The sequence below is a fragment of the Pezoporus occidentalis genome, unplaced genomic scaffold (genome assembly GCF_034315485.1).
Source record: "Pezoporus occidentalis ecotype Australia unplaced genomic scaffold, CSIRO_AGI_Poc_V1 ctg129, whole genome shotgun sequence".
NCBI classification, from domain to species: Eukaryota; Metazoa; Chordata; class Aves; order Psittaciformes; family Psittacidae; genus Pezoporus; species Pezoporus occidentalis.
The window spans coordinates 3474349-3498321 of NW_026913092.1; the positions used below are offsets into that span (position 1 = coordinate 3474349).

The following is a 23973-nucleotide window of genomic DNA, read 5'->3' on the forward strand; positions in this document are numbered from 1 at the left end:
AAGAAGGATACCTCAGAAAACAAGTATGGTTTTCATATCAAAAATAAGTAAAAAACTTGCCAGAACCTTCTCCTTGCATAAAGATTCTTGATTTGATATAGAAATTCATGAGTACTTTCATGCAGTCTGTACAAAATAAAAAAAAAAATAAACTAAAAAGATTATTTTTAATAATTTGCATTTAAACAGTAAATACCCAGCTACTTAGGGGAAAACAAAATCAAAACAAAACAAAAAACCAAACACATGAAAGCTTAACCTTTAGCACAGTGAAGTAAAGGGGGAAACTTCATACCCAAAAAGCGCAAAAAAAGAGACACAGACACTTAAAGGCATGCCTATGTGAGTAAGTTTTAAAGCACACAACATTTCCATGCATATAAACCGAGACTAATATACTCTGAGCGCATCAACAGCACATCAACAGACTGCAACTGTGTATTCTCTCCGTCATTTCTAGGTTTTCAAAATTTATCTGAAGCACTTAAGTTTCTAGCATACCTTTTATAGTTAACTGTATGCACATTCCATTTTATTATGTCTTTGGCTATGTAATATTTTTAGAATGTGGTCAATATTTTTTTCAAAACCAGAATATATTCATATGCATGAATACATTTTATAAAGACATTTTATCTCCCACAAGATGGGCCTAGGATTTTTAATGGCTTTGTTTATAATAGTGGATCAAATTTAAGTATGTGGAAAAAGACTTAATATTCAGAAACAAGAATTTATCCAAGTGAACAGATCTACTTTTGAGGTTCAGAGAGACTAATTTTAATCCCATGGAAGATTCTAATATTTTGCATTGTTAAATATGTCTTCACAGCTACTGTTGTGCATTCTTCTACTTTTAAAACATAATTTTAAAGCCATTGGTCTATGCATCATCATTTTTCAGCAGTAATTAGGAGAAAATGTGAAGTCAATTCTGGATGATAAATAAAAATACTAGAAAAAATGTGTGATAAATTTTTTTCTCCAGATAACCATCAAAAATAAATTATAAAATGTTATTTTTGTCAGAAGTTGACTGGGAAATTCTGCATATTCACTTATTCTCAATTATTTTTCTTAAATACACAACAGAAGTATCTTTATTCAAATGGAGTTATAAAATTTTATACTGTAATTTGCCAATGTGTGTGTTTGAATTCTTGGGTATGCACCTCAAATATACTTTACAAGAGTTTTGACCTCAACCTGCAGTTTTGCTTTAGTTAAATGTAGGCTAAACAATAAAGTGTGACTCTACATTGTAATTAATCCATAGCAAGCTATAAAATTCCTTCTAAGAATGTTAATTTATAAATGAAAAAAAAAGTAAACTGGTACATGATAGTGTTTTGAAACTAAGATTAAATTAATGCACCACCTGGAATGACAAATTAATGTTGTGTAAGGATCTAGGTTTTGAGGCTTTTATTGACTTTTCTAAATTTCCTTTCTTAACTCTAGAATGTCTCAGAATTCTGTTATTACAAAATATATGTTGCTTAGAGCTGGCCCAGATTCCAAAGTGGAATGAGAACTGACCCAAAACTAGAACAGACAGGAAACAAAGATGAATCTTACGAGAAAAACAGTACTGAAAAAAGAACACATTTAGGGTTGTACATGGTATGACACTTTGGTGACAAAGTTAATTTTATTTTTTAGTTCAAATTGAAGGTTATGGTAGTTCTTCCATGAAGTATATAAGGTATTGCAATAAGACTACACAAGACAATAGTATTACAGTTTCAAACTTTATTTGCTTTCCTTCTATGAAATCTAGTTTACTTCATTGAAACTCTGGCTCAGGTACACATGCTAAGAGTATTAGAAATGAAGTAAAATTGCCTACTGTCTCATTTTGTTCCTTGATGAACGACACCATGGAAATTTCACTCTTCACTAGGGGAAAGAAACACACTTTATAAGAGACCTAGCTCTTGCGCTGTGCACTGGACCTGAAGCTAAGCTTCGCAGGAATTAACTTAAACCTGAGCAGGATGTACAGTCTTAACATGCAGTCATAAGTGAAGTTTACTATTTTCATAAGTGAAGTTTACTAATTTCATACAATGTATATCATGACAGTCAGTCATTTTTCATCAAAAATGTTCTTGGGATTAAAAGAAAATAAATCAATTATACCTTACCTACTCACCTTGAAATGTCACCACTTCGAATTTAAAAATATAGAACATAACTGAGTGACTCCAAATGACCTCCGACATTGAGATTAATAATAATCATAGTATCTCCCTGAAAAAATATGGAGTCATTACAGAAGAGGATTATCATATTCTTATTAAAACACATAGATAACATGATTTCAGTTCCACTGTAATTTACTTAGTCAGATGTCAGAACTCAAGACTATCCTTTCAGCACATCCTCCCTCCTTCCACTTATCAAAGAAAATTAGAGTCTCCATAAAGAGCAACCCAGTCTGCAAAGGCTTGGTTTTCCATTTCTGCCTCCAGGCAAATGTAATTAATAAGTTATTTCCTTGATATTCATAGGTCACTTTAAACAGATAGACATGTGAGCTACTTATGTAATTTGACTGCATATTAGTGAAATTGCATACTCCAGTTAAAAAAATCAAGCTTTTAAATTGCTATATTTATTAACCTAAACTAGCTCTCTGTAATGCTGTAGGACAAAATATACCATTTACCTTTCCAAAAAAATAAACTAGCTTCCCTAAAAGCCACACTAGGAAAGTCGTCAGCCTTCGATAGATAAAAAAGTTTCTTCTGTATCACCAAACTGCTTCCTCTGGACCACTAGCTGATGTGAATTGCCTGGTTAGTTTGGGGTTTTTGTTTGCTTTTGTTTGGTTTGTTGTTCTTTTTGGTTTTTGGTTTGTTTTTTTTTGTATATATTTTCATAGAGCCAATTACAAAACTTACTGTGCAAACTTTGTATTTTATTTAGTCAGTATGCTATAACTTGTAACCATGTTTGAAAGACAAGAGACATCCATTACAAAGAGAGAAGAAAGGAAAAAGGAAAGGAAGTTACCTACTGTGATGATTTTTAGTCTAATTGGTTACACTAATTTCATCCTGTAGACAAGGACAAGCACAGCTACTCTTTTGTTCGTCTCTGCTCTGCTCATGGTTGAACACACTATGAGATTATGAGAAAATAAAGAATCCACACTTTGGGCTTCCTGCAATTTCACTTTTAATGAAAGTAAAAATAGGTTTTCAAAGTCTCTAGCTTCACTGATCACAAAGGTATCTTGAAAACAAAACTTTCAGTAAAAAAATTTTTATGGCAATAGTTCTGACATTTTGAGGGAGCTGATCTCATTTTTACTACAGACCACTGCTGAAAGAAATTTGTAACTGTAATTTAAATACATGAGCTTACACCGACTTCAATGTTATCAGCATTTAATTTTTTTTTTTTTTTTATTCTAAATATGGTTTTGAGTACCTGCAAAGGAAATGTTCTTCTCATTCCTGCATGTTGTAAATTTTGGTATTCAACTATCTTTCTATTTTGAAAGAGATACAGTAAATAACCCAAAAGTAAAGGAGCAAAGATTAATATATTTTCTAGTTGTGCAACAAGTACCTATAAAAAATCCCATCTGACTAATGAGATAATGCCCAAATCAATGGCATTTAAATAAAGCTATACTGTTAATTTTATCAGAATCGGAAATGATGAATTCAGAGTAATGACTAATCAAACAGTGAGGAAAAGCTTTAAGTTTTTGTTTAGTCTGTACTGTATCTTCAGTTTAATTATACCTCTTTTTTTATTGTATGTGATCAGCATAAATGCCACTGTGCATCTAGGATATACATATGTTCGTAGACACTGTGGTGAGAGGATGACAGAACAATAATCTGTTGGAAAATTATTCCTGAAACATGGCAGTTTTCAGGAATGTCACTATTTAAAAAAAAAATAAAATGGCTGTAATTTTAATTTCTTTATAGTAGGAATGATAATTCTGGAAAATATTTATGATTATACACTTTTTACACACAGTAAAATATGAATTCAAATACAAAAATACAAAAAATATTAAATATTAGAATATGCTTAATATTTTATTATGCTTTACTATTTTCTAAATCAAAGTCATTCCATATGTCTCAATCTGTTGGGGCTCTTTTCACTATATTAGTTAAGGGTAGAGTTCAAGTTTCCATTTTTCTTCCTGATTTAAAATGGAAAAAAAATGTTAGAATATCCAGTTCAAATTTCCTTTACTAAGATCAATTAGCACAACAGTTTTATAGCAGAATGAGTATTTTAGTGTTCACTGTCTTGTCCTTTTCTTAAGCTGAAAATGTAACTAATAGGAAAAAAGGTAGAACCTTACACAGTACTTCTCAACATGAAACAAGGAACTGATCAACAAATTCCTACAATGAAAGAAAGCTCAGAGGAGGTGGGCACAGGTGATATGCTCATGAAGCTCTGAAGAGAATCCAGTGAGTGACCACAGCTGTTGTAAAGAAGCTGAACTCATCTCAAAGCTACAGAGACCAGAGGGTGGCCTTTTCTGTAAATAAAGAGCTGTACTGGTTAAGTGGGTCAGCAGGTTGTGCAAATGGCCTTCTGTACAGTAATAAGTAGAAAGTATTATCTGAGACAGCCAGACCAGCATCAGTGAAGTATGTATGCAGCTCAGCTCAAGACAGAGTATAAAAGTAGAACAACCAACAAAAATAACTTTGAAGACAGCAGTGGGCTTGAGCTGGCTTCAAGTCATGCATGCCTGAGGGACCAAGAGGTCCCTTCATGAGAGGGACCTTGACATGCTTGTGAGGTGGGCTGATGCCAACCTTATGAAGTTTAACCACGCCAAGTGCAAGGTCTTACACCTGGGTCAGAGCAATCCCAGGCACAGCTACAGGCTGGGCAGAGAAGAGATTCAGAGCAGCCCTGTGGAGAAGGACTTGGGGGTGTTGGTTGATGAGAAAATGAACATGAGCTGGCTTCAGTGTGCACTTGCAGCCCAGAAAGGTAACCGTATCCTGGGCTGCATCAAAAGGAGCGTGACCAGCAGGTTGAAGGAGGTCATCCTGCTCCTCTGCTCTTGCGAGACCTCACTTGGAGTATTGTGTGCAGTTCTGGTGTCCTCAACATAAAAAGGACATGGAACTGTTGGAACAAGTCCAGAGAAGGGCCATGAGGATGATCAGGGGACTGGAGCACCTCCCGTATGAAGACAGGCTGAGGAAGTTGGGGCTGTTCAGCCTGGAGAAGAGAAGGGTACATGCAGACCTCATAGCAGCCTTCCAGTATCTGAAGGGGGCATATAAGGATGCTGGGGAGGGACTCTTCAATAGGGACTGTAGTGGTAGGACAAGGGGTAGCCGGTTAAAACTTAAACAGGGGAAGTTTAGATTGCATATAAAGAGGAAGTTCTTTACTGTGAGGGTGGTGAGGCACTGGCACAGGCTGCCCAAGGAAGTTGTGAATGTTCTATCCCTGGTGTTTCTCAAGGCCAGGTTGGACAAAGCCTTGGGTGGTACGGTTTAGTGTGAGGTGTCCCTGCCCATGGCAGGGGGGGTTGGAAAAAAAAAAAGCAAACCAGACCAAACAAATTATTCTTTTCCTGGTCCAATACACCAAGTCAGAAAAGAAGAAAGCTGAGATAGACAAGACTCAAGTACAGTAAGGTGCACAATGGCATTCTAAATTTTGCCAGGATCTGGAAGTAAGGTATATCACTGCCTACATTAAGATGACTGCAGTTTTCCAGATTCACAAGTTTAACAAAACATGAGCCTCTTGTTATGGTAAATAAAAGAACTTAAAAGTAGGAACTGCACCTGGTTAACATAACACTAGCTTCTGCTTTACCGTATAGATGATTGGAAAAAAATCACCAGCATGTTATCTGAAGTAGTTTCAATGTTTCATACTTTATCAGAGTAGACATGCTGAGAAAAGAAAGAGGCTGTACTAACTTGAAAGAAAATGATAATCAGAACTAAATAGCTTCATATGATATAGGTAGCCTTCTCACAGTTTTAAATTATAATTTGCCACAAAGTATCTGTTTAAACTTAGAAGACATATACATACGAAACCTGAAGCGAGAAAGAATCAAAAATTTGCATATCATACTAAAAAAAAGAATAAAAATTACAAAACATCTTGAAAGCTTTTGACATATTCTTATGATGCCACAGGTTAAGTCTTTGATCTCTGTAAAAACTTTTAACAATTCTGTATTAACTGGTTGGCATAAAACAAATGCTTTTAAACACAAGTTTAATATTTTCCCCATTTTACTAAAGTGAGGTTTCAGGATGATTTTTTTTTAAGTAATTAATAGCAAATCTTATTATTTCAGAAGTTACGCAATGATTCATTTTTATTTACATGATTACCAGTACAGTTTTCCAATTACAAGTTATATGTAAAATTTCCTTTTACTTAACCCCAAATAAATTCTATTTAACAGTTCTACTCCTACTTTGATCCAAAATTTACTGACAAGTGGAAAAAAAAAAAAAAAAAGACTAACAGAGGGTATTTTTCAGCAAGGGATGCAATTACCCAAAGGAAAAAGGTGTACATTGCTATTTAAATATCCACAAATCCTTGCTTTACCTTGCATTCTCAGCTAGTGCCTCTGCACATTTTTCATTTTTGTCTTACAGAATGGCATCTGACAAACATCACAGAGCTATAAATAAATGACACTAACAATACAGATTATAGAGGTGGAATGGGACTATTGATTTGGTAAAAGCAAACCACAGAAGATTCTTCTGACGAGACAGATATATGATAGGATGACTGGGACCAAACATCTAATCTTCATTTTTACACAAGCCATTCTGTTTCTCAGGCTACTAAGTCTCAATTGGAAATTAAAGTCTGAAAACACAGCTCTGAAAACTGAGGTTAATTACTGCTTCACAAGAGAGTAAACTTCATCAGTTGGACCCAGGGATTAGACAAAGTGCTTTGCTCTTTTTGTGCAGATCCCTACAGAGTTCAGAATTTACCCTTAATCTCATAGCAAACAATTTCATATGCTTAGGTTCATTGTGGTTTCCACTGGTCTACCTTATAAATACCAGAACTTCATTCCTAAGATTGGGTATATCAGGAAAAAAAGCCCACCAGCATAAAAGAGTGAGAACAAATTTTAGCCATCAAATGCCTTAAGTTAAAGCATGTTTGTTATCTATTTATTATTAATGCTCTTTTCCTGTTACTGTTAATTAATATTAACAGTTGTTTCACTCCTGTATGAAGATCTTGGTATTTTAGTTTTAAAAGTACAAAGAGGGTATACAATGTTTTAGCAGTGCACTGGAAATATACTCTTGTGACCTGAAATTAAGATATTGATTATGTATATTATTTTTCCTACCTTCAGCACCTCTGGGGATTTTTTTGTTTCATAGTCCAGAAGGTACATTAGAGAACTCAGAGAAATAGTAACAGAATTTTTATTTTAACCTGCTGCATGAAGTATTATATTATAGTGTATGTGTATTATTATTACCTACTCTACTGTTGAGTATTACCTCAAGAAAAAGAGCATTCTTAGTTTAAAAATCTTGAGATTTTTTTTACTAAAGTAATATTCTATTCTGCTTTTCAATAGACACTATTAAATTACTTTATTTATTCAGAGAATATAGTGATGGATGTTGCTAATAAAACAACAGAAGAGGGGAAGAACCACTTCAGATTGATGGTACCTTAAACTAGTCAATTTTTCCTTTCATACACAATATTCATACTCAGGAGGTCTCACAAGCATATTGGCCTTTCACAGAAAAACCTGCCCTAAGACTGCACCTACTTACACTGAATTGAGAAGACTAGTACACATGGTATTTGAGGCCGTTTCTCCAGATTTCTGAAAATGTCCACACCTCTTGGGGAATACACTGTCCTAGGAATGCAGCCCAAGCTATCGCAAGGCATCTTTAACCCCTCTTCCTTGTGCCAGTACTAATATTCCTACAACCATACGGATCAAAACACTTCTGGTTAGTTTTCAGACAGATTTAATAAAGACTAATTTTCAGCTGGGAAATTAATTCCAGTTTGCTAACTCTACTCAGCATACAGCAGTAGAAGAGTACTTCCAGCACAAGGGAAGGGGCGGGACTGCCACTCTCAGTAGCAGCCCACATTTCTGGCTGTCTGAAGTGACTGTGGTGTTACAGCACTCCACATTTCTCAAGGTAGACTAAATGCACTTTTGCATTCAGGAGGAATAACAAACTCCTGTTTCCCCACTGAGATCAGTGCCTGACTAAATGAGCATTCCTCTTCTCTGATGTACATTGCAAAGCAAATAGGTAATTTCAAAGGTTTAAACTAATCTGTCTGACTTCATGCTGGAAAAGGAGCAGAGTGCTATGGCTGGAGCTGATCTCAGCTGAGAGGCTGCATCAAGCAAAAGGTTCAATGCTTGTCACCTGCCCAAGAAAGATGCCTGACTTGGGCATGTTAAGAGGAAGCTCACCAAGGCACAGCCTCCAGCTGGGACCTGTGAGAAGGGAAGCACATGAATAGCTTTTGGGGGGGCTTTTCTTTCAAGAATAGCATAAGGAATGGATTTCTCAAAAGGAGATAAACTGTTGCTATTCCACCTATGGATTCTCTACAGGTTGAATACCCACTGCCAAAGGCTGTTTTCCCTCCTGTGGCTGTGATGAATTTGAGAAATTCATAATATTCATTAAAGCAATACAGTTATGACTGTGAATTTGTATTACTAGTTGAGATTTAGCACTGATCTGGAAGAGCCTAAGAGGCACAGACTTCTATTACTTCAAATGCCAGCATTAAGGTATATTCAGTGCTTTCTGCTTCCTATGGAGTGCACTTCTACTGTGTGGAGTAAGGTGTGATTTTTTTCCAACAGAAACAGAGAGAACCAGCAGTGCCCCCAGTAGGATTCAGGAAGGTATTTTTATATTGGAGTTCGCTGTCTGAGAGGGTGTAGCACCAATACAGAGTTAAAGTGATACACATTTTTATCTGTCATAAGTTATTAATAAGGTAAGTGGTATAGAGTCCCTCCTGGGGAAAGCTAGAAAAAGGTATTCTCTGGGGTTTTTGCTCCTGCAGGCAGAGTACAGGCTACTTTCAAGAAAGACATGGTTTTTTTTTATTTGCTCCACATTTGGAAAACAAGTATCAGAACAGTTAAAAGCTCATCTTGAGGGTGAACTCAGCTGGAAAGTTGCCGGTGTCACTAGAGCCTCAAAAACTGAATGTGCTATAAATAAGTTCTAACAAAAATGTGTATTGTAATTTATCTGCTGGCGTAGCTCTCCTGAGATGCTGGTAACCTTCAAAATCCATGTGATCTGATAAAGGAGTTATAGGTAACATCTTAAATCCCTTTAATCTTTTATACAGTTATCTTCTCAGACTATGTCTTCCTTCAAAACTTAAGTCTACTTTGAAGCAATACAATTGTATGTTTCTTTTGCTGATTTTGTTTAATTTTATCTGGATATCATCTTTTCTTCAATCTTGAAAACACCAAATCCTTACCTAAATTATTTTTCTTACTCTGACCAGTCAGAAAGGACTCTTCTCTGTCCTCTATGTCATTTTTCATAATCTTAGGAAAGCTCTGTAGCTAGAATACTCTTCCTCTCAAATCTTGATGTGAAATATTTTCTCTATGTTCTTTATTCCACATTTTCCTCCACGTCCTTTATTCCACATTTTCCTCCTCCTATAATTTTTTTTCCAAATTTCCATTATTCACACATTGATAGCCTTTAAGCACCTTGTATAAAGAGCCCCAATTTATTGTTAAAAACAGTTCAAACCCTTTACTTCATCAGCTTCTGTATTCCATCATTATATCATATTAATAAAAAGCAGCATTATCTTGTATAAGGATGTATATAACAGATGGTAGCAGTGTTTGCTAGTATAAAGCTTATTGTGCATATACTATGTACTAGACTTCCTTAAAATGCAAGAGAAGCTGGGTAGCAGGGAAGGAGTCTTCCTGCATGGTGCTGGTTACAGTACTGTGTATCCACTCCCTGGAGGAAAAGCAGACTGCTCCCTTTGTGGAGAACCTGAGTGCTCTGTGGAGTGAAGCTTCAGGGCACAGAGTAGGGCAGGTAGAGACAGACAATACTGAAATGGGCCAAAAGCAAGTAAACTACAAGCCTTTGAGTAGAGTAGGGATGTGCTATCAACAGTGATCAGGTTTCTTTTTAGCCTGAAAATGACAGAGGCAAGGAAAGCTACCTAAGAACACAGAGGAATGTTTTAGCTGAGGGATAATTCAGCTGAGAAGACACTGAAAGTAAGGTACTCATAGGGAAGGATGCAGAAAAAGACCACCACACCACCACACAGTAACCAAAGAGTAATTTTTTTTGTTTAGATACTCGTTTCATCTGTCCCAGCAGATATGAATTTTCTATATCTTAATAGCTACTTTATTCTAGTTTATTAGTTCATGCTCTAATACACTTCACTTTAAAGACTGGAGGCTGTTTGATGTCTTTTGTTATGTTCACTTCAAAGAAACAGGTGGGGAAAAGGAAAAGATGGGGATAGTTTCACTACAAGGAGCTGGGAGACTGAAGGTCCTATTAGATGCGGGAGAGAAGAAAACAGAAAGATGTTAATAGTGGATGCATTCTTGGTGCACCAGAGCTAATAGGTTTAGTCTTCCAGCTGGAGAAAGCCACAAAGGGTAAGGAAAAAGAAAAGCTAATCCCAACTCTTGTAAACTGGAGCATAAATACAGCAGTAGCTTGAATTAAAATGACTTGAGAGACTGAGTAACCATAATGGTACAACAGCTTTATTCAAGCTTTTAAAGGAAGGATTTAATTTACTAATAACTGAGATGGGTGCCATTAGCAGCAACTTAGGCAGAGTCATTCAAATAATAGTTAACAATAACTTCTGGGTGAGAGATGCATAAGCAAAATATTGCAAGATTCTTGATATACTTTTGCTAGACAGATGTAAGCTCCACAGCAGCTGACTTTCTCTAGGCTGCTGGATACAGTAGGGCTTGAGAAATCCTATCTTCTCAATCCCCTAACAGTCCTGTGTATTACCAAATATTTGGCTCTAGCATTTTGCCAAAACACCCATGTATCTCTCCTTTCCAGCTTTAACTCCCAATACACTTTCAGATTACCTCTTTCCAGGAATACCTTCCCCATATACAAAACTAACTTTGCCCTTCCTTCACAGGCAGATACCTACCTTCTCTTGGTTTACTATGTTGCCTCCTTCCTTTCTCCCTTCTGAGACAGTGGACATCAAAAACCTAAGTTTTCCTCTTCTTTTTTGGACTATGTGTTTCTTTCCCTTCTGCCTCCATTTTACACCACTAAACACAATCCAAAATCTTTATTTCACTGATGTCTATTTTCCATCCTTCCTCCTCTTACCACATTGACAATTAAGAATTCTATCCTACTTGCTTCACCATGCACATTCTTTTACCTGTTCTTCCTCCTTTTTGTTTTCCCACCTCAGTTCTCTTTTGTAGATTCATCTTCCTTGAGAGTGGAAGCAAAAAGAAGGCATGTAAGTACCTCTGAGGGATGAATAGTGCACACTTACATTCCCTTACAGTCTTCGTGCTAAACAGATATGTCTTTTACATATTCTAAATTTTCCAATTGTACAAAATTGTATCCAGCTTATCAAAATCTTCTAGACGGGGATTCCTGTGCCCCAACTCTTTAAATATCTGATTGCCTCTCCACAGCTTCCTCATTCTCTTTGCCTGGCTGCAGCCCAGTATTACAGGAAAATGCTGCATAATGAGTGATAGAGGTTTCAAATAAAAACATGCAAATCATGCACAATATGTCTAAATATGCTTATGCAGGCCAGATGCAATCTGCAGCTGCAGCACAATCCTGTTTATATTCTTGATGGGTAGAGTTTACAGTCAAAAAGTTCAGCAATATTCTCAAAATGTAACATGGGCCTCACTGTGTCCTCATCAAGAATCCCTTCACAGCCTGCATAGCTGTCTTGTGTAGAAATAGTAAACAATTTTAAATGAAGTACAAATGTTCTGTTTCAAAGATCAGTGTGCCCTGAGTTAGTATGAAACTAACCATGCTTTATTTAGTGGCTATTTACACATATAGTTTAAACAAGAGCAAAATAGTCTCTGGAAGGTAAAGGACTATGAAGCTATTCCTATTCACATCGTATTTTCCACATTACACAACCCACAGCTATAAAGCAACTTTAGAGAAGAGTGTTACATCTCTTGGAAGGACCAAGGTGGCACAAGTCAGCTCAGAAAAGGGATATATTGCCTTATTGATCTGCTGAATATCTTTTTAGTTCCACAGTAATAAGACTTTGTCTTTCCAAGATGAAATACAGGACCACTTTCATCTAAGCCATCCTCAGGGTCAGCACTCTCAGAAGACCAATCCTTGATTCACTGCTGACCAACTACTTGGAGGGCAGAACACTACACAGCCCTCCACATCTTTTCCTCCAATGTGATGCCACTCTGACCTCAGCATCCTGGAGTTTCAGATCGCTCTTTTAATATTATTTCTTGTCACAGATTTTCCTTATAGGCTATAGTGAATCTTGCATTTCCTTCTAGGCCCACTCTATCATCCACAGACTTCCTTAAAACTGACTTTGCTGTGATCTGTTTCTCCAAATATGTACATTTTTAAGAAGTAGTATCTTTTGCTTCTTTGTGAGTCACACCACTCACTCACTCCTGCTCATATACATATTTAAATTCAACTGAAGTGCTTTAAAATAGTCAGGAGAATGTTTAGCTTGCTTGCACAGGGCATGGAATAATTCACATTTCATTTAAATGTCTAATGATGATATACTAAGGTAACATCGTAGAACTGGATCAAATAAAAGCTACTGTATCTAAGTTTCCCTAATTATTAGTTTTCATCGTATGTGTAAGAAAATAAATCAGGAAGCAAGAGAAAGGTCTCTGCCAACAGTGGCTGGGTACTCTGACAAGATCAGTAATTTTAAGTATCTGCGTGATATTCAGTGGAAAAAAAGATACAGTGAACACAGGATCAAGAAACAAGGGATTTGATTCCTTCTATGGTCTAAATATGTGAAGAAATTCTAGGCTTCATTTTGCTGATCAGGGAAGTTTTTTTGTCTTTTGCAACATCAAAAGGTATAAAACACTAAAGCAAAGCACTTAACACTAATTACAATTTTCTAACCTTGAAGGTGCATAAGACAGGAAAATCAAATTAACTATTTAATCAATCAAGTCATGAGATTAGTATTTTAGGCCTTTTGCTTGACAAAATAAAATCAATTAGATGTCTAGAAAATTTTGAAATATACCTTTTTTTTTTACAAACTATATGCTCTGAAAGCATATGAACAAGACTGATATATATATTTAATTTGGAGTCTTGAATGATAAATCTCATTAAAATCTTAAAGTATCTGCTCCTGAGAGATCAAAAACTATCATCTAGGAATTAATTCCTATTAAAGATAGAATTTTGTGTTTATAAAAAGATTATTTACAGTGTCACGTGTACTATCTGTGACAGCTTATTTCTACACTACAGCAAGGAACCAGGAAAGTAAACTGAACATCATCTTTTTCAAAAGGAAAAAATGAAGTGGCCAGTAGGCTGCCCATTGCATACTATGGAGGCATATTTAACTGCATTTCTGTAATGATCAAACCATAAAGACAAAAAACGTGTTTTGTATGAACCAACTTTTGCTTCTGACATTCTTTCACTATTAAAACATAATGCTATATATGATACAGTACACACAGAAGCAGGAGGCAAGGGAAAACTTGTTAAGGCTGCACTGCATGAAATGTCGCAATAATAAAGGGGTTAAGCGATATACACATTAATACTAATTCTAGTATTCTCTTTTTATTAAAACTGGGTCGTTAAAAAATTGCTGATGTTAGGATTTGTTGTCATGAATATTAAGAACAGCACTGCCAGAATTTGCAACTCATAATAGGCTAGACACATATAAAATTTTATGAATGATGGTAACATTTGAAGCTCACTGTAATGTTACTAAATATGCCCTCTAACTGATGCTATATTTAGTCTCAGTTAAAATCCTTGGCATCAAACCCATTGGTTCTCATGAAACTAGAAAGCAGAGGTGGTTTAAGTTCAACCGAGCATGCTACTGCTAAGATTCAGCAGCTTTGCTCATTCACTGTAAGGTTCTTGTGTGAACAAAACATCTCAAAATACAGTGAAGAGTTTGTATGACCATTAGGTGAATTTCTCCATGGTTCTCACAGTTTGAACATTTAACGATACACTCAAGAAAGAAAAATAAAAATCAGTGGAATCAAGTATTCTAATTTACAATTTAATTAAAAAAAAAACATATTCACAGATTTTCAAAAAGATTAGTGATTTTTTGTCTGTAAGGATTATGCTTGTTAGAAATCTTTAAAACATGAAAGAAGGAGGAACTGATAAGATTTCACTGATGTTAAAGCTATAAAATATACATTTAAAAGTTCTATCTATAAACATCCTTTGGCATAAGAATGTCTGATAAATCTGGTAAACTTCAAACTTTTTCAATTCATGTTAAATTTTGAGTCCTCCATATTTCTTTTGTATCATCAAAAAAAAGACAAACCCAAGATCTTTTAATTTCCATAAAGTAAACACAATAAAAGGCAGCTTGCAGTTTACCATGTATTGTAGAAGGAGACAGCACAATGGAAAGCATGTATCTGCTACTTCAGCTTCGTATCTGCCCTGTAACTGTCAAGAATGATGCCCCAGGCAAAGAGAAACATCTCAATGGACCTCAGATCTGCTTCCTGTCTTTTCCCACCTTGCTTCTTTCATCACAGTGCCAACATCCAACGCAATCTGTGTCTGTGAACTAAAATTTCCATCTAATTTAAATAATCAACCACAACTTAGCTGCAGGCTGATTGTGATCATAAATGGTATTATAGGTATTAACACATCACTCATCTTGGCCTTTTGTCTAAAATTCCAGAGAAAATTTTTAAAAATATAGTCTGATCCTCTTGCTGCTAAGGTTTGGAGAATAATTTCTGTTAAAAACAGCTACCATATGATACAAAGTCTAAATAAGGTAAGGTAAATAAGGAAATAAGGTAAAATTACTCTGCATATGGAATTTCTGGCACAGTTTTTATCTTATTCCATTCCACTGGAGAGAAAGTCAAGACTATATGGTCTCCAAACAGAATATCTATAGTTCTGTAGGCAGTGTCAAGGACACTAAAAGCTCAGATACAGTTGTTTAAGGACTTCTAATGAAATTTATGGCTGGTTCAACATCTACAGGATTTGTGTGTGTTTGTGTCCATCTTCATTTTCAGAAGCACGAAAAAGCTATATATGATGGACAGAAAGGCATGAGGCTTTCAGATGGTAGTTCCTTCCACTTATATCCATTTTCTATTTAAGGCAGGTGAGGAGAAAGGCCAGGGCAAGATGAGGCAAAGAGCACAATGTTTTCTAAACTTCACTTTCTAAAATTAAGAAAGGAGAGCAGAAAAAAAACTTCTGCTTCTATTCTGAGTTGGGCATACAAATTTAGCAGAAGTTTCCTCTTGGCTCCTTGCAACAATACTGATTGTCAGAGAGCAGGCAACGGAAACTGCTTTTGTGAAACCAGAGCAGGTACAGTAGTTAGCTGATTTAAAGCTTCATCAGGCTGGTGGTCATGAACATCCATAAAACCAGTCAGAATTACCAGCTGACTTCAAGACTGTCTATAACGCAATTGGCATGAACCACTGGTAAAAGCTTTCTTGATTGTTTAACAGTCCACACTGGGATGTGTACTATGGTGGCTACATTGCTACTATAAACCAGACCAAGGTACACTGTACTACGCTATTACCACAACTTCTACTGCAACAAAGGCTGCAAAAGGCCTTGACCTCTTGGCTGAATTTTGTTAAGACAATAGGCAAATTCCTGTGATTTCTATTGTATGGAAAGCTTTTAACGATGGTCAAATGAGAAAGGAGAAACATACAGCAAATGAATAATGAAATAAAACCAAAAGCTGAAAGGAAAAAGGCATGGATATCCAACAGTGTCAGAGATTTAGTAAATTATTCAAAACAGAAGTGAAATCTGTTAGGCAAAGAACTGGAGGTAGCACAATCTATGTGATGTTACTAACTACAGTGCGTTTCAGAAATCCAAAATAATGCTATCTATGTTCTATTTTCTTCTTATCTGGCAAAACCACATTTGAAAATAATTACATATTCACAGTAACATGTATTACCATTTTAACACAATTGAAAAGTCTGATGACTACCATATGCCTTTGCACAGTCCAGTTCTCGGATTTTACCCGGCAATATACATAACTGCCATTTGGAGGTGCAGATAGGCTGATCCTGCACATTCATACTGTCAGTGCCATGGAAAATGCATGCACACTCAACAGTGCCAAAAAATGGGGGCTTAACCCATAAGTTTTCTCAGGAATTAGATTCTCAGGAATTGAGTATGCTTAACACAAACCGACAAAATTGGGTTTCCTGCAAAAAGTAATTATGGCTGCCATTTTCTCTTAAAAAACAGGGACCTCTCTTATTATGTTACAGCCTAGAGATTAGGTTACATTAATCCAAGAACTGGGAGATTGAGCCTGAACTCCCTCTTTTGTCAGAGGCAATGTAAATCTACATTACTGACTATAGGGAAGATAGACCAAAAAACACTACTTTGCAGAGGGATTGTCATTTATTAAACCTCTTTAACTTGATCAAATTCATCACACACTCAATGTCCATCAGTGAAATTGCAATGGAATGCTTACTGGTGTACTTAACATAATGTGAATGTGTTTTACTGCTTCTGCACTATATAATTTCTCATTCTGTCCTCACACAGAGCTTTGAGTAAATAGTCAGCATTTTGGAAGACTAGGCTGAAAAATAATGTATGGAAAAACACGTAAAAAACCCCTCTATTTACCCATAAATAACTCCAGCTAATTTTACAGCCATTATGTTGTCCATAAGTAAGTATAGAAATGCAAAAACGTGCACTCATCTGTTTTATCAAACTTTTTTAAAAAAAAAAAAACATGGGTAAGAAGAAAAAAAAAGAAAATAAACTAAGAAAGGGTGTTCAAGGCTCAATGTATTTTCAGTAAGAGATCATTTATCTTCATTAAATGTATGCTGGAGTTAGCAGAAATGTCTTAGCTGTTTTCTGATGAACCAAGACTATGAAGATATCTAGCCAGTCATTGCCAGCGGCCAGAACCAGGAACAGAAAAGAAAATAAGGAAATAACATTAAGCAGGAAAAAAGTGAGATGAAGTGGCCTTGAGACTGATTTTTGACCTTTTGCTAACAAAACAAACAAACGCTATACAATATGACTTTAAACTCCACTAACATCTGTGACATAAAGCAGTGCCTCACAGTCACTAAAATATTGAATTGCTAGAGGATGAGGAGATATGTCTGGGAAGTATCACTCCATATCGGGCTCATCTCTTCTATTCCTTGTTGGAAATGTACTACTGTTTACATCAGGTACAGAATGTTAGGCTAGTTAGATCTTTCATCTGTTCCAGTATAGAATTTGTGTTCTTTCATAATAGCTTAGTTAATTTAGTGAAGGGAAGACATATATATTGATTGGTTTTGTCAGACAGAAGTTGTACGGTTTCCTACTGACTGACAACAAACTTTTCTTACTAGTGAAAATCAATAGCACAAGGGTTTTAGATGAGAAATGTAGATGATGGTATATATGTATGAAATGGTACCCAATCGGTATTAACAACATTTTTTTTTCAGCTATAAATGACATATAGCAGCCTCTGAAAATTTAAGCAAAGATACAATTCAGGTCAGAGTATGGCCCACAATGTTGATGTTTTGTGTCTCTAAATAGCATAAGGAGTCTCATGTTCATAAGAGCCACCTAATATAGATTGATTAATGATATTTGGGGTTTTCTCAATCTTTTTTAAACAAAGTTTTAGCTAAATCTTTCATGGGAAGGGAGGAAGATTTCAGTTTGGGGTGTGTGAATTTGTTGGTTTTCCTCTGAAAATCATTAGAACTGATGAACCTGAAAAAAGTTGTGCCTAAAAGTGGTTCTAGTCTGGCCACAACCTATTATTACATTGCTTAATAATAGGTTGTGGCCAAATAATCAAATAGTTACTAAGCTAAAATACTTAAAAAAGCAAACCAAACCAAAAAAAACAAACCTTGCAAAACAAACAACAACAACAACAAAAAAAGCAGATAGACAATGAGACTGTTGGTATGAAAAAGAAATATTCTTTGAATAATCAATACAACAATGTGAAAAATGCTATTATGCAAGATATAAAACTATATTAATAATACATCTCTGTAATGGGTTGACCCTGGCTGGACACCAGATGGCCAACAAAGATGCTTTATCACTCCCCCCCCAGCTGGACAGGGGAGAGAAAATGTACAAGGCTCATGAATCCAGAGAAGGACAGGGAGATCCCTTGCCCATGATAGTAACTGGTGAAATGGACTCAACCTGGGGAAAAGTAATTTAATTTATTACCAATTTAATCAGAGTAGGGTAATGAGAAATAAAACCCCCTTCCCCCCACCCCTCATTCTTCCTGGGTTTAACTTTACTCCTGATTTACTCTACATCCTCCCCTCCCATCAGTACAGGGGGGGAGGAAATGGTGGTCATGGTCAGTTCATCATGTTTTCTCTGCTGCTTCTTCCTCTTCAGGGGAGAGCTCATTACAGTCTTCCCCTGCTCTAGCATGGGATCCCTCCCATGGCAGACAAACACTGCCAGCAAATCTGCTCCAGCATGAGCTCCTCTCTCCACAGGGCCACATGTCCTGCCAGGACCTGCTCCAGCATGGGGTTCCCATCGGATCACAGCTTCCTTCAGGCATCTCCTTGCCTTGGCATGGGGACCTCCATGGGCTTCAGGTGGATATCTGTTCCACCATGGACCTCCATGGGCTGCACGGGGACAGCCTGCCTCACCATGGGCTGCACCATGGGCTTCAGGGGAATCTCTACTTTGGCACCTGGAGGACCTCCTCCCCTCCTTCCTCACTGACCTATGTGTCTGCAGAGTTTTTGCTCTCACATATTCTCACTCCTTTCTCTTGGCTTTTGTTGCAGAGGCTTTCTTTTCCCCCTGTCTTACCTATGCTATCCCAGAGGCACTACCACTGTCACTGATGGGCTCAGCCTTGGCCAGTGGTGGGTTTGTCTTGGATCCACCTGGCATTGGCTCTGTTGGACACAGGTGAAGCTTCTGGCAGCTTCTCACAGAAGCCAGCCCTACAGCCGTCTGCTACCAAAATCTTGCCATACAAAACCAATACAATATGTTTAACAAAATTTATGCTATTTAATACGAGATAAGAGTGTTAGGCTAAAACCATGTCACTTTACTATGCCCAAATGCTACCCTGCCTAAGAGCTACAGTGTGACGCTGTCAGACAGTAATCTAAATCCATTCCCTAAATCCCACAAATATACAATTAAAAAGACAGTTGCCTGTGATCCACACCAGGTAATATATTTCCCATCTCACTCTTAGTTCCTTAGAAGAGAAAATCCTGAGACATAGTTATCTGATGTTTGTCCAAACCTTTGGAACCGTTAGACAATGGGGTCACGGCAGTGTGAGGTTCAGCGCTCCTGGTGAGCAGCTCCATTGCTGGACAGTTCCCCAGCCTGGCTAGAAACAGCACTGCCGGGAGAGATTTACTGAGCCACTAGTGGTGCCCAGACATTTTGCCATTTCACCTTTCGCCATTTCACCTTTCATATGCATTCTATCTTAAATAATTAATAGATACAGTTATAGTCTTTTCCTTATTGAGGAGAATAAACAAAAGAACAAAAGAACAAACAAAAAACAAAGAAAAAAACAACCAAACAAAAAAAAACAAACCCCCCAAAAACCCACCAAACCAAATACTTGACCTTTATCTACTTTTGTAGAGCAGGAAGGAACCACTGAATCTCCTCAGCAATTCATGACGAGTTGTAATGTGAATGAAATGCACTATCTACAGGCAACCTCTGTGTCTTCTTTCATGTTTATTTTTGGTAAAAGTTACTATTTTCATGTGTCAGCAAGGTATTATATTTTCTCTATCTCTGATAGTTTTCTGAGCTTCCTGCAAGGAGACAAAAGTTTGCTACATAATTTCTCAAATGGCAGAAATCTGAATTATGAACTTACAAGAGAATCTAAAATTAAGGCAGTTGTGACTGAATGAAATATATATTTTAGTGTTTTTCAAATTTAAATTGATGTGTGGTCCTGAAACAGTCCTACAAGTCAACTGACAGATTGGAGACATGGAATTGACTGTAAAATCAACATTTCAGTGCAGTTTCAGTAAATGCTAAGAAGAATATTTTCAGAAAGGTGCAAATACATACATATGTGCTCACAGAGAAATTATATATAGGCATTTTAAAGATGCCATTGTAAATTTCAATTAAAAAACTAGCTGAATGATGAAATCTGACAAAGATTACTTTTACATGTTCTGTGATTAAACACAATGCTTATATGCTTATGTATGAATAGCCACATGGAAATAAATATATAGAGAGATGGATATATTAATCTTTCTGTCTATGTAGAGACTGACAATTATATAATAATACTTAAAAGAAGGTCAGAGGATAAAAATGCAGTATTCCAGTACCATGCTGTTTAACTTGCTAGTATATAGCTTAATGGAAAACAGTGCAAGCAGATTGCTATAAGCATTCCTCTAAAATCCTTTTTCTTAAATCTAGGCTCTAGCTTTCATAATTTGTTTACTAAAATGTTATGTTTAAGATTTAAAATTATCTTGGCATCTTTTCTGTGTTGTGTCTTCACTTACAAGGTTATTTTTACATACCTTTATCCTGAGGAACACTTGTTATAATCTGTCTGCATATACATTAAGCTAAATAATTTACCACCTAACAGTTTGTTTTCTGAACTTTTATAAGGAAAAGGACAAATATCCATCATGAGGAATGCAAAGCACTCCCTCACAAGACCAAAGCAACAGTGCATGAAATTGAACTCAAAAAGAGCCTCCATTCTGTGTGACTTCTTGGCTGACACAATTTAGATATTTATAGCTTTATGAATATACCACTGGAGAAGAACTTGGAGGTTTTTCTAGCCAGGAAGGATTAATGAACATGTGCACCTGGTAATTACAGCACTCCATCTTTCTCAAAGCCCTCACATTGCCTCAATGGCAGAAACTGTAATGAAAAACCATTGAAAATATCAATCTGCAATTCCGCAAGTCATTTAAATATTAAAATGTATAATCTCTTTTCATACCTTCTATGAACTATGCTAACAGTGATATGCAAAAAAAAATCATGCATAGATATTTTCTGCTTCATGTTATTACCTGGCATACCTTATTTAAAATGTAAAACTCATCTGAGATGAATTCAGGTTTTAACTTGCTCTAGTCTCAGAAAGTGCAAGGGAATGACTGTCAAATACTTCCTTAAGGAACAGCAGAAAGAAATAACAGCCTGGGTTACCACATACAATTCTAACAAGACATAAATTCCACAGTATGTTTCAAAAGAAAAAGTTTATTAGAAAATAAATGTTTAAAGTGTTGGGGGCGGGGGGGGAAACCAACAACATTTTGTACTTTTTTTTTTTCCTAAAAGGGTTTTCAGAGTTATCGTCAGGTGGAAACTTTTAAGAAGTATGTATACTACCACAAACGTTTATCTAATATGCATGCTACTAGAAACCTACAGGAGTGGGGGTGCTATTTGTTTGTTAAACACTACCTAGATTAACTTGGGAAACACTATGCAGTTCATATTGGATTTTGAGATTAAAAAATACTGCAAAAATACTGGAAACACAGAAAACCCACTTCATCCTCAAATTAGTAAAAATTCAGTCTATGAGCATCAATATTAGAATTTTCTTGCGTTATTCTGACATTCAATATACCATTAACCTGAAACAGATAGATACGTAAATAGATGAAGCAGACCACCCAAAAGTAAAAACAGCATTACTAATACAGGTTATTTTAAGCTATAAGCCTGAGCTGCCTTACAACTGAAATTAATTTTTAAAAACAACATATTAGTGATGCACTTAGCTATTACAACACTTGAATGGGAAGTTAATCATAACCTGAATGCACAGACATCTATATGGCTCTAAAAGCAGTCCTTTGAAAGATATTTAAGCACAGTATGAGATCTGAGCATTAAAAATGGCCTTTTATTGTCAACACATAGTGCTCCTTGGCGGGTTATTGAAAAAGAAAAGACTCCAATAGAGATAAGCGTGCACGAAACACTCTGTCTGGAGTATTCAACCAAACTGACTGCAGTAAGGGGACTCAAAAAGCAGCAAGACAAGAGATGTTCAAAGCACCTTGCAGCTTTGGGCTGCTAGCCTCTACTGCTGTTTTTAATACAGTTAGGTTTAACTTGGGAAAGAATAAATAATTGATGAGATATTTTCCAAAAGCTTTGATCACCACACCGTTTGTCACAAGCTCTGAACTAGTCAATGTAATAACACTTAATCTGGGGCTTCTTATTTCAAGTACAAAAGCATCCCCTCCCACCTATTGCTCAGACTCCTGCATCAGGAGACTCAAGATGCAGCCTGCATAGAACCGACAGCGGCGTTCTCCGCCGCCAAATTCCTCCTCCAGCACGCCGGTTTTCGCTTCCTTACCTTTAAAAGGCTGTCCAAAACCTGCCGAGTTCCCCCCGAGGGTTTTAGTTCAGAGCATCCAGCGGTGCATCCACACAAAGCTTTGCCATTGCGAGTGTGAAGAGAAAGAGCTGCCGGGATGCTGGATGGCACATCAGCCAACTTTGTATGTATCCGCGGCTCCCTGGAAAAGCTGGGCTGAAATCCCCCTTGCTTGCGGATTGGATTCAACAGCACACAATCACAGTGGGAGTGACCAAAGATTTCAAAGGGAAAAGAGCAGGGGCATAAGAGAGAAAAGGAAAATTCTTGCCCGGATTGGATAAACCTTGCCTGTGAAATGTAAACTGGTTCTCTGAGTGACAACTACTTGCAAAACTACTCTTCTGTCATGTTTAGATTGCACCATGTACCACAGCAGACCATCAGTTTAGCCGCTGATATTTCAATTCAAAACATGTTAACTATTTGCATTACTAATATATTATGGAATAACACAAGCATTTCAGCCTTCCTGTTATAACCATGTGAAGAAAATTTAATATGTAAATAAAATTAAGTATAGATATAGCTAGGCTTCAATTTTACTAATTTTCTTTGGATTTCATTTGTACTAGTTTACTTAAATTAACTAAAAAAAGATTCCTTCTTCTCTTTTACATACAGATAGTGATGTTCCCATATAACAGTGCAGACCGTTTCACGTGCATTACTTATTGAGTCCTTGTAGAAAATCTACATTTAACACCAAGTCCTGGCTTTACACGTTTCATGCTATATTCAGCCTAGAATGAATCAGAATTTGCTGAGGCACTACTGGGCACATTACACCATGATAAGGCTTTAAATATTCTACAGCGGAACTCTGCTTACACTATTTTCATGAATCTTGTCTGAAATGGAATATTTTTATCTGTTATAGCTAGTGCTGTACATGATATACAATATCAAGCTTAATTTATGTATCTATTATGGTCAGTTTTTTCCATTAATTTGGTCATTATAATTTTAAGGGTGATGCTGAAGAATACCTGTGTTATATTTTTTTTTTTTTTTTCTCAAACCCTAGTAGTGTACAGATTTATTTCTGCTTGCTGACAACGAAAATACCATTTTCTAGTGGCTCTACTGTTTGGCACTGGAACAGCAATATGAGGTTAGAAGCAGAAGTAAAAGTGCCAGGATGATAAGAGGCCAGATGTGCCATAGAGGTGATGACCTCATTTGGCAAGAAATGCACTTTGGATATATAGTTTAAATAATACGATTTATTTCAAGCAGTACCTATAT

At 36.4% G+C, this 23973-nt stretch overlaps 1 protein-coding gene across 17 annotated transcripts in view; it reads right to left on the minus strand.

Moving 5' to 3' along the window:
* The window catches only part of DMD (dystrophin), a 1213044-nt gene that overhangs the window by 502976 nt on the left and 686095 nt on the right, over positions 1-23973 (minus strand). The window contains exon 1 of one of the 17 annotated variants that reach the window (XM_062608098.1): positions 22705-22846. The exons of the other annotated variants lie outside the window; for them this stretch is intronic. The gene's annotated coding sequence lies outside the window, so the exon portion shown is untranslated. Of the gene's footprint in view, positions 1-22704; positions 22847-23973 lie in introns of those variants that run through there. 17 annotated transcript variants of the gene reach the window in all.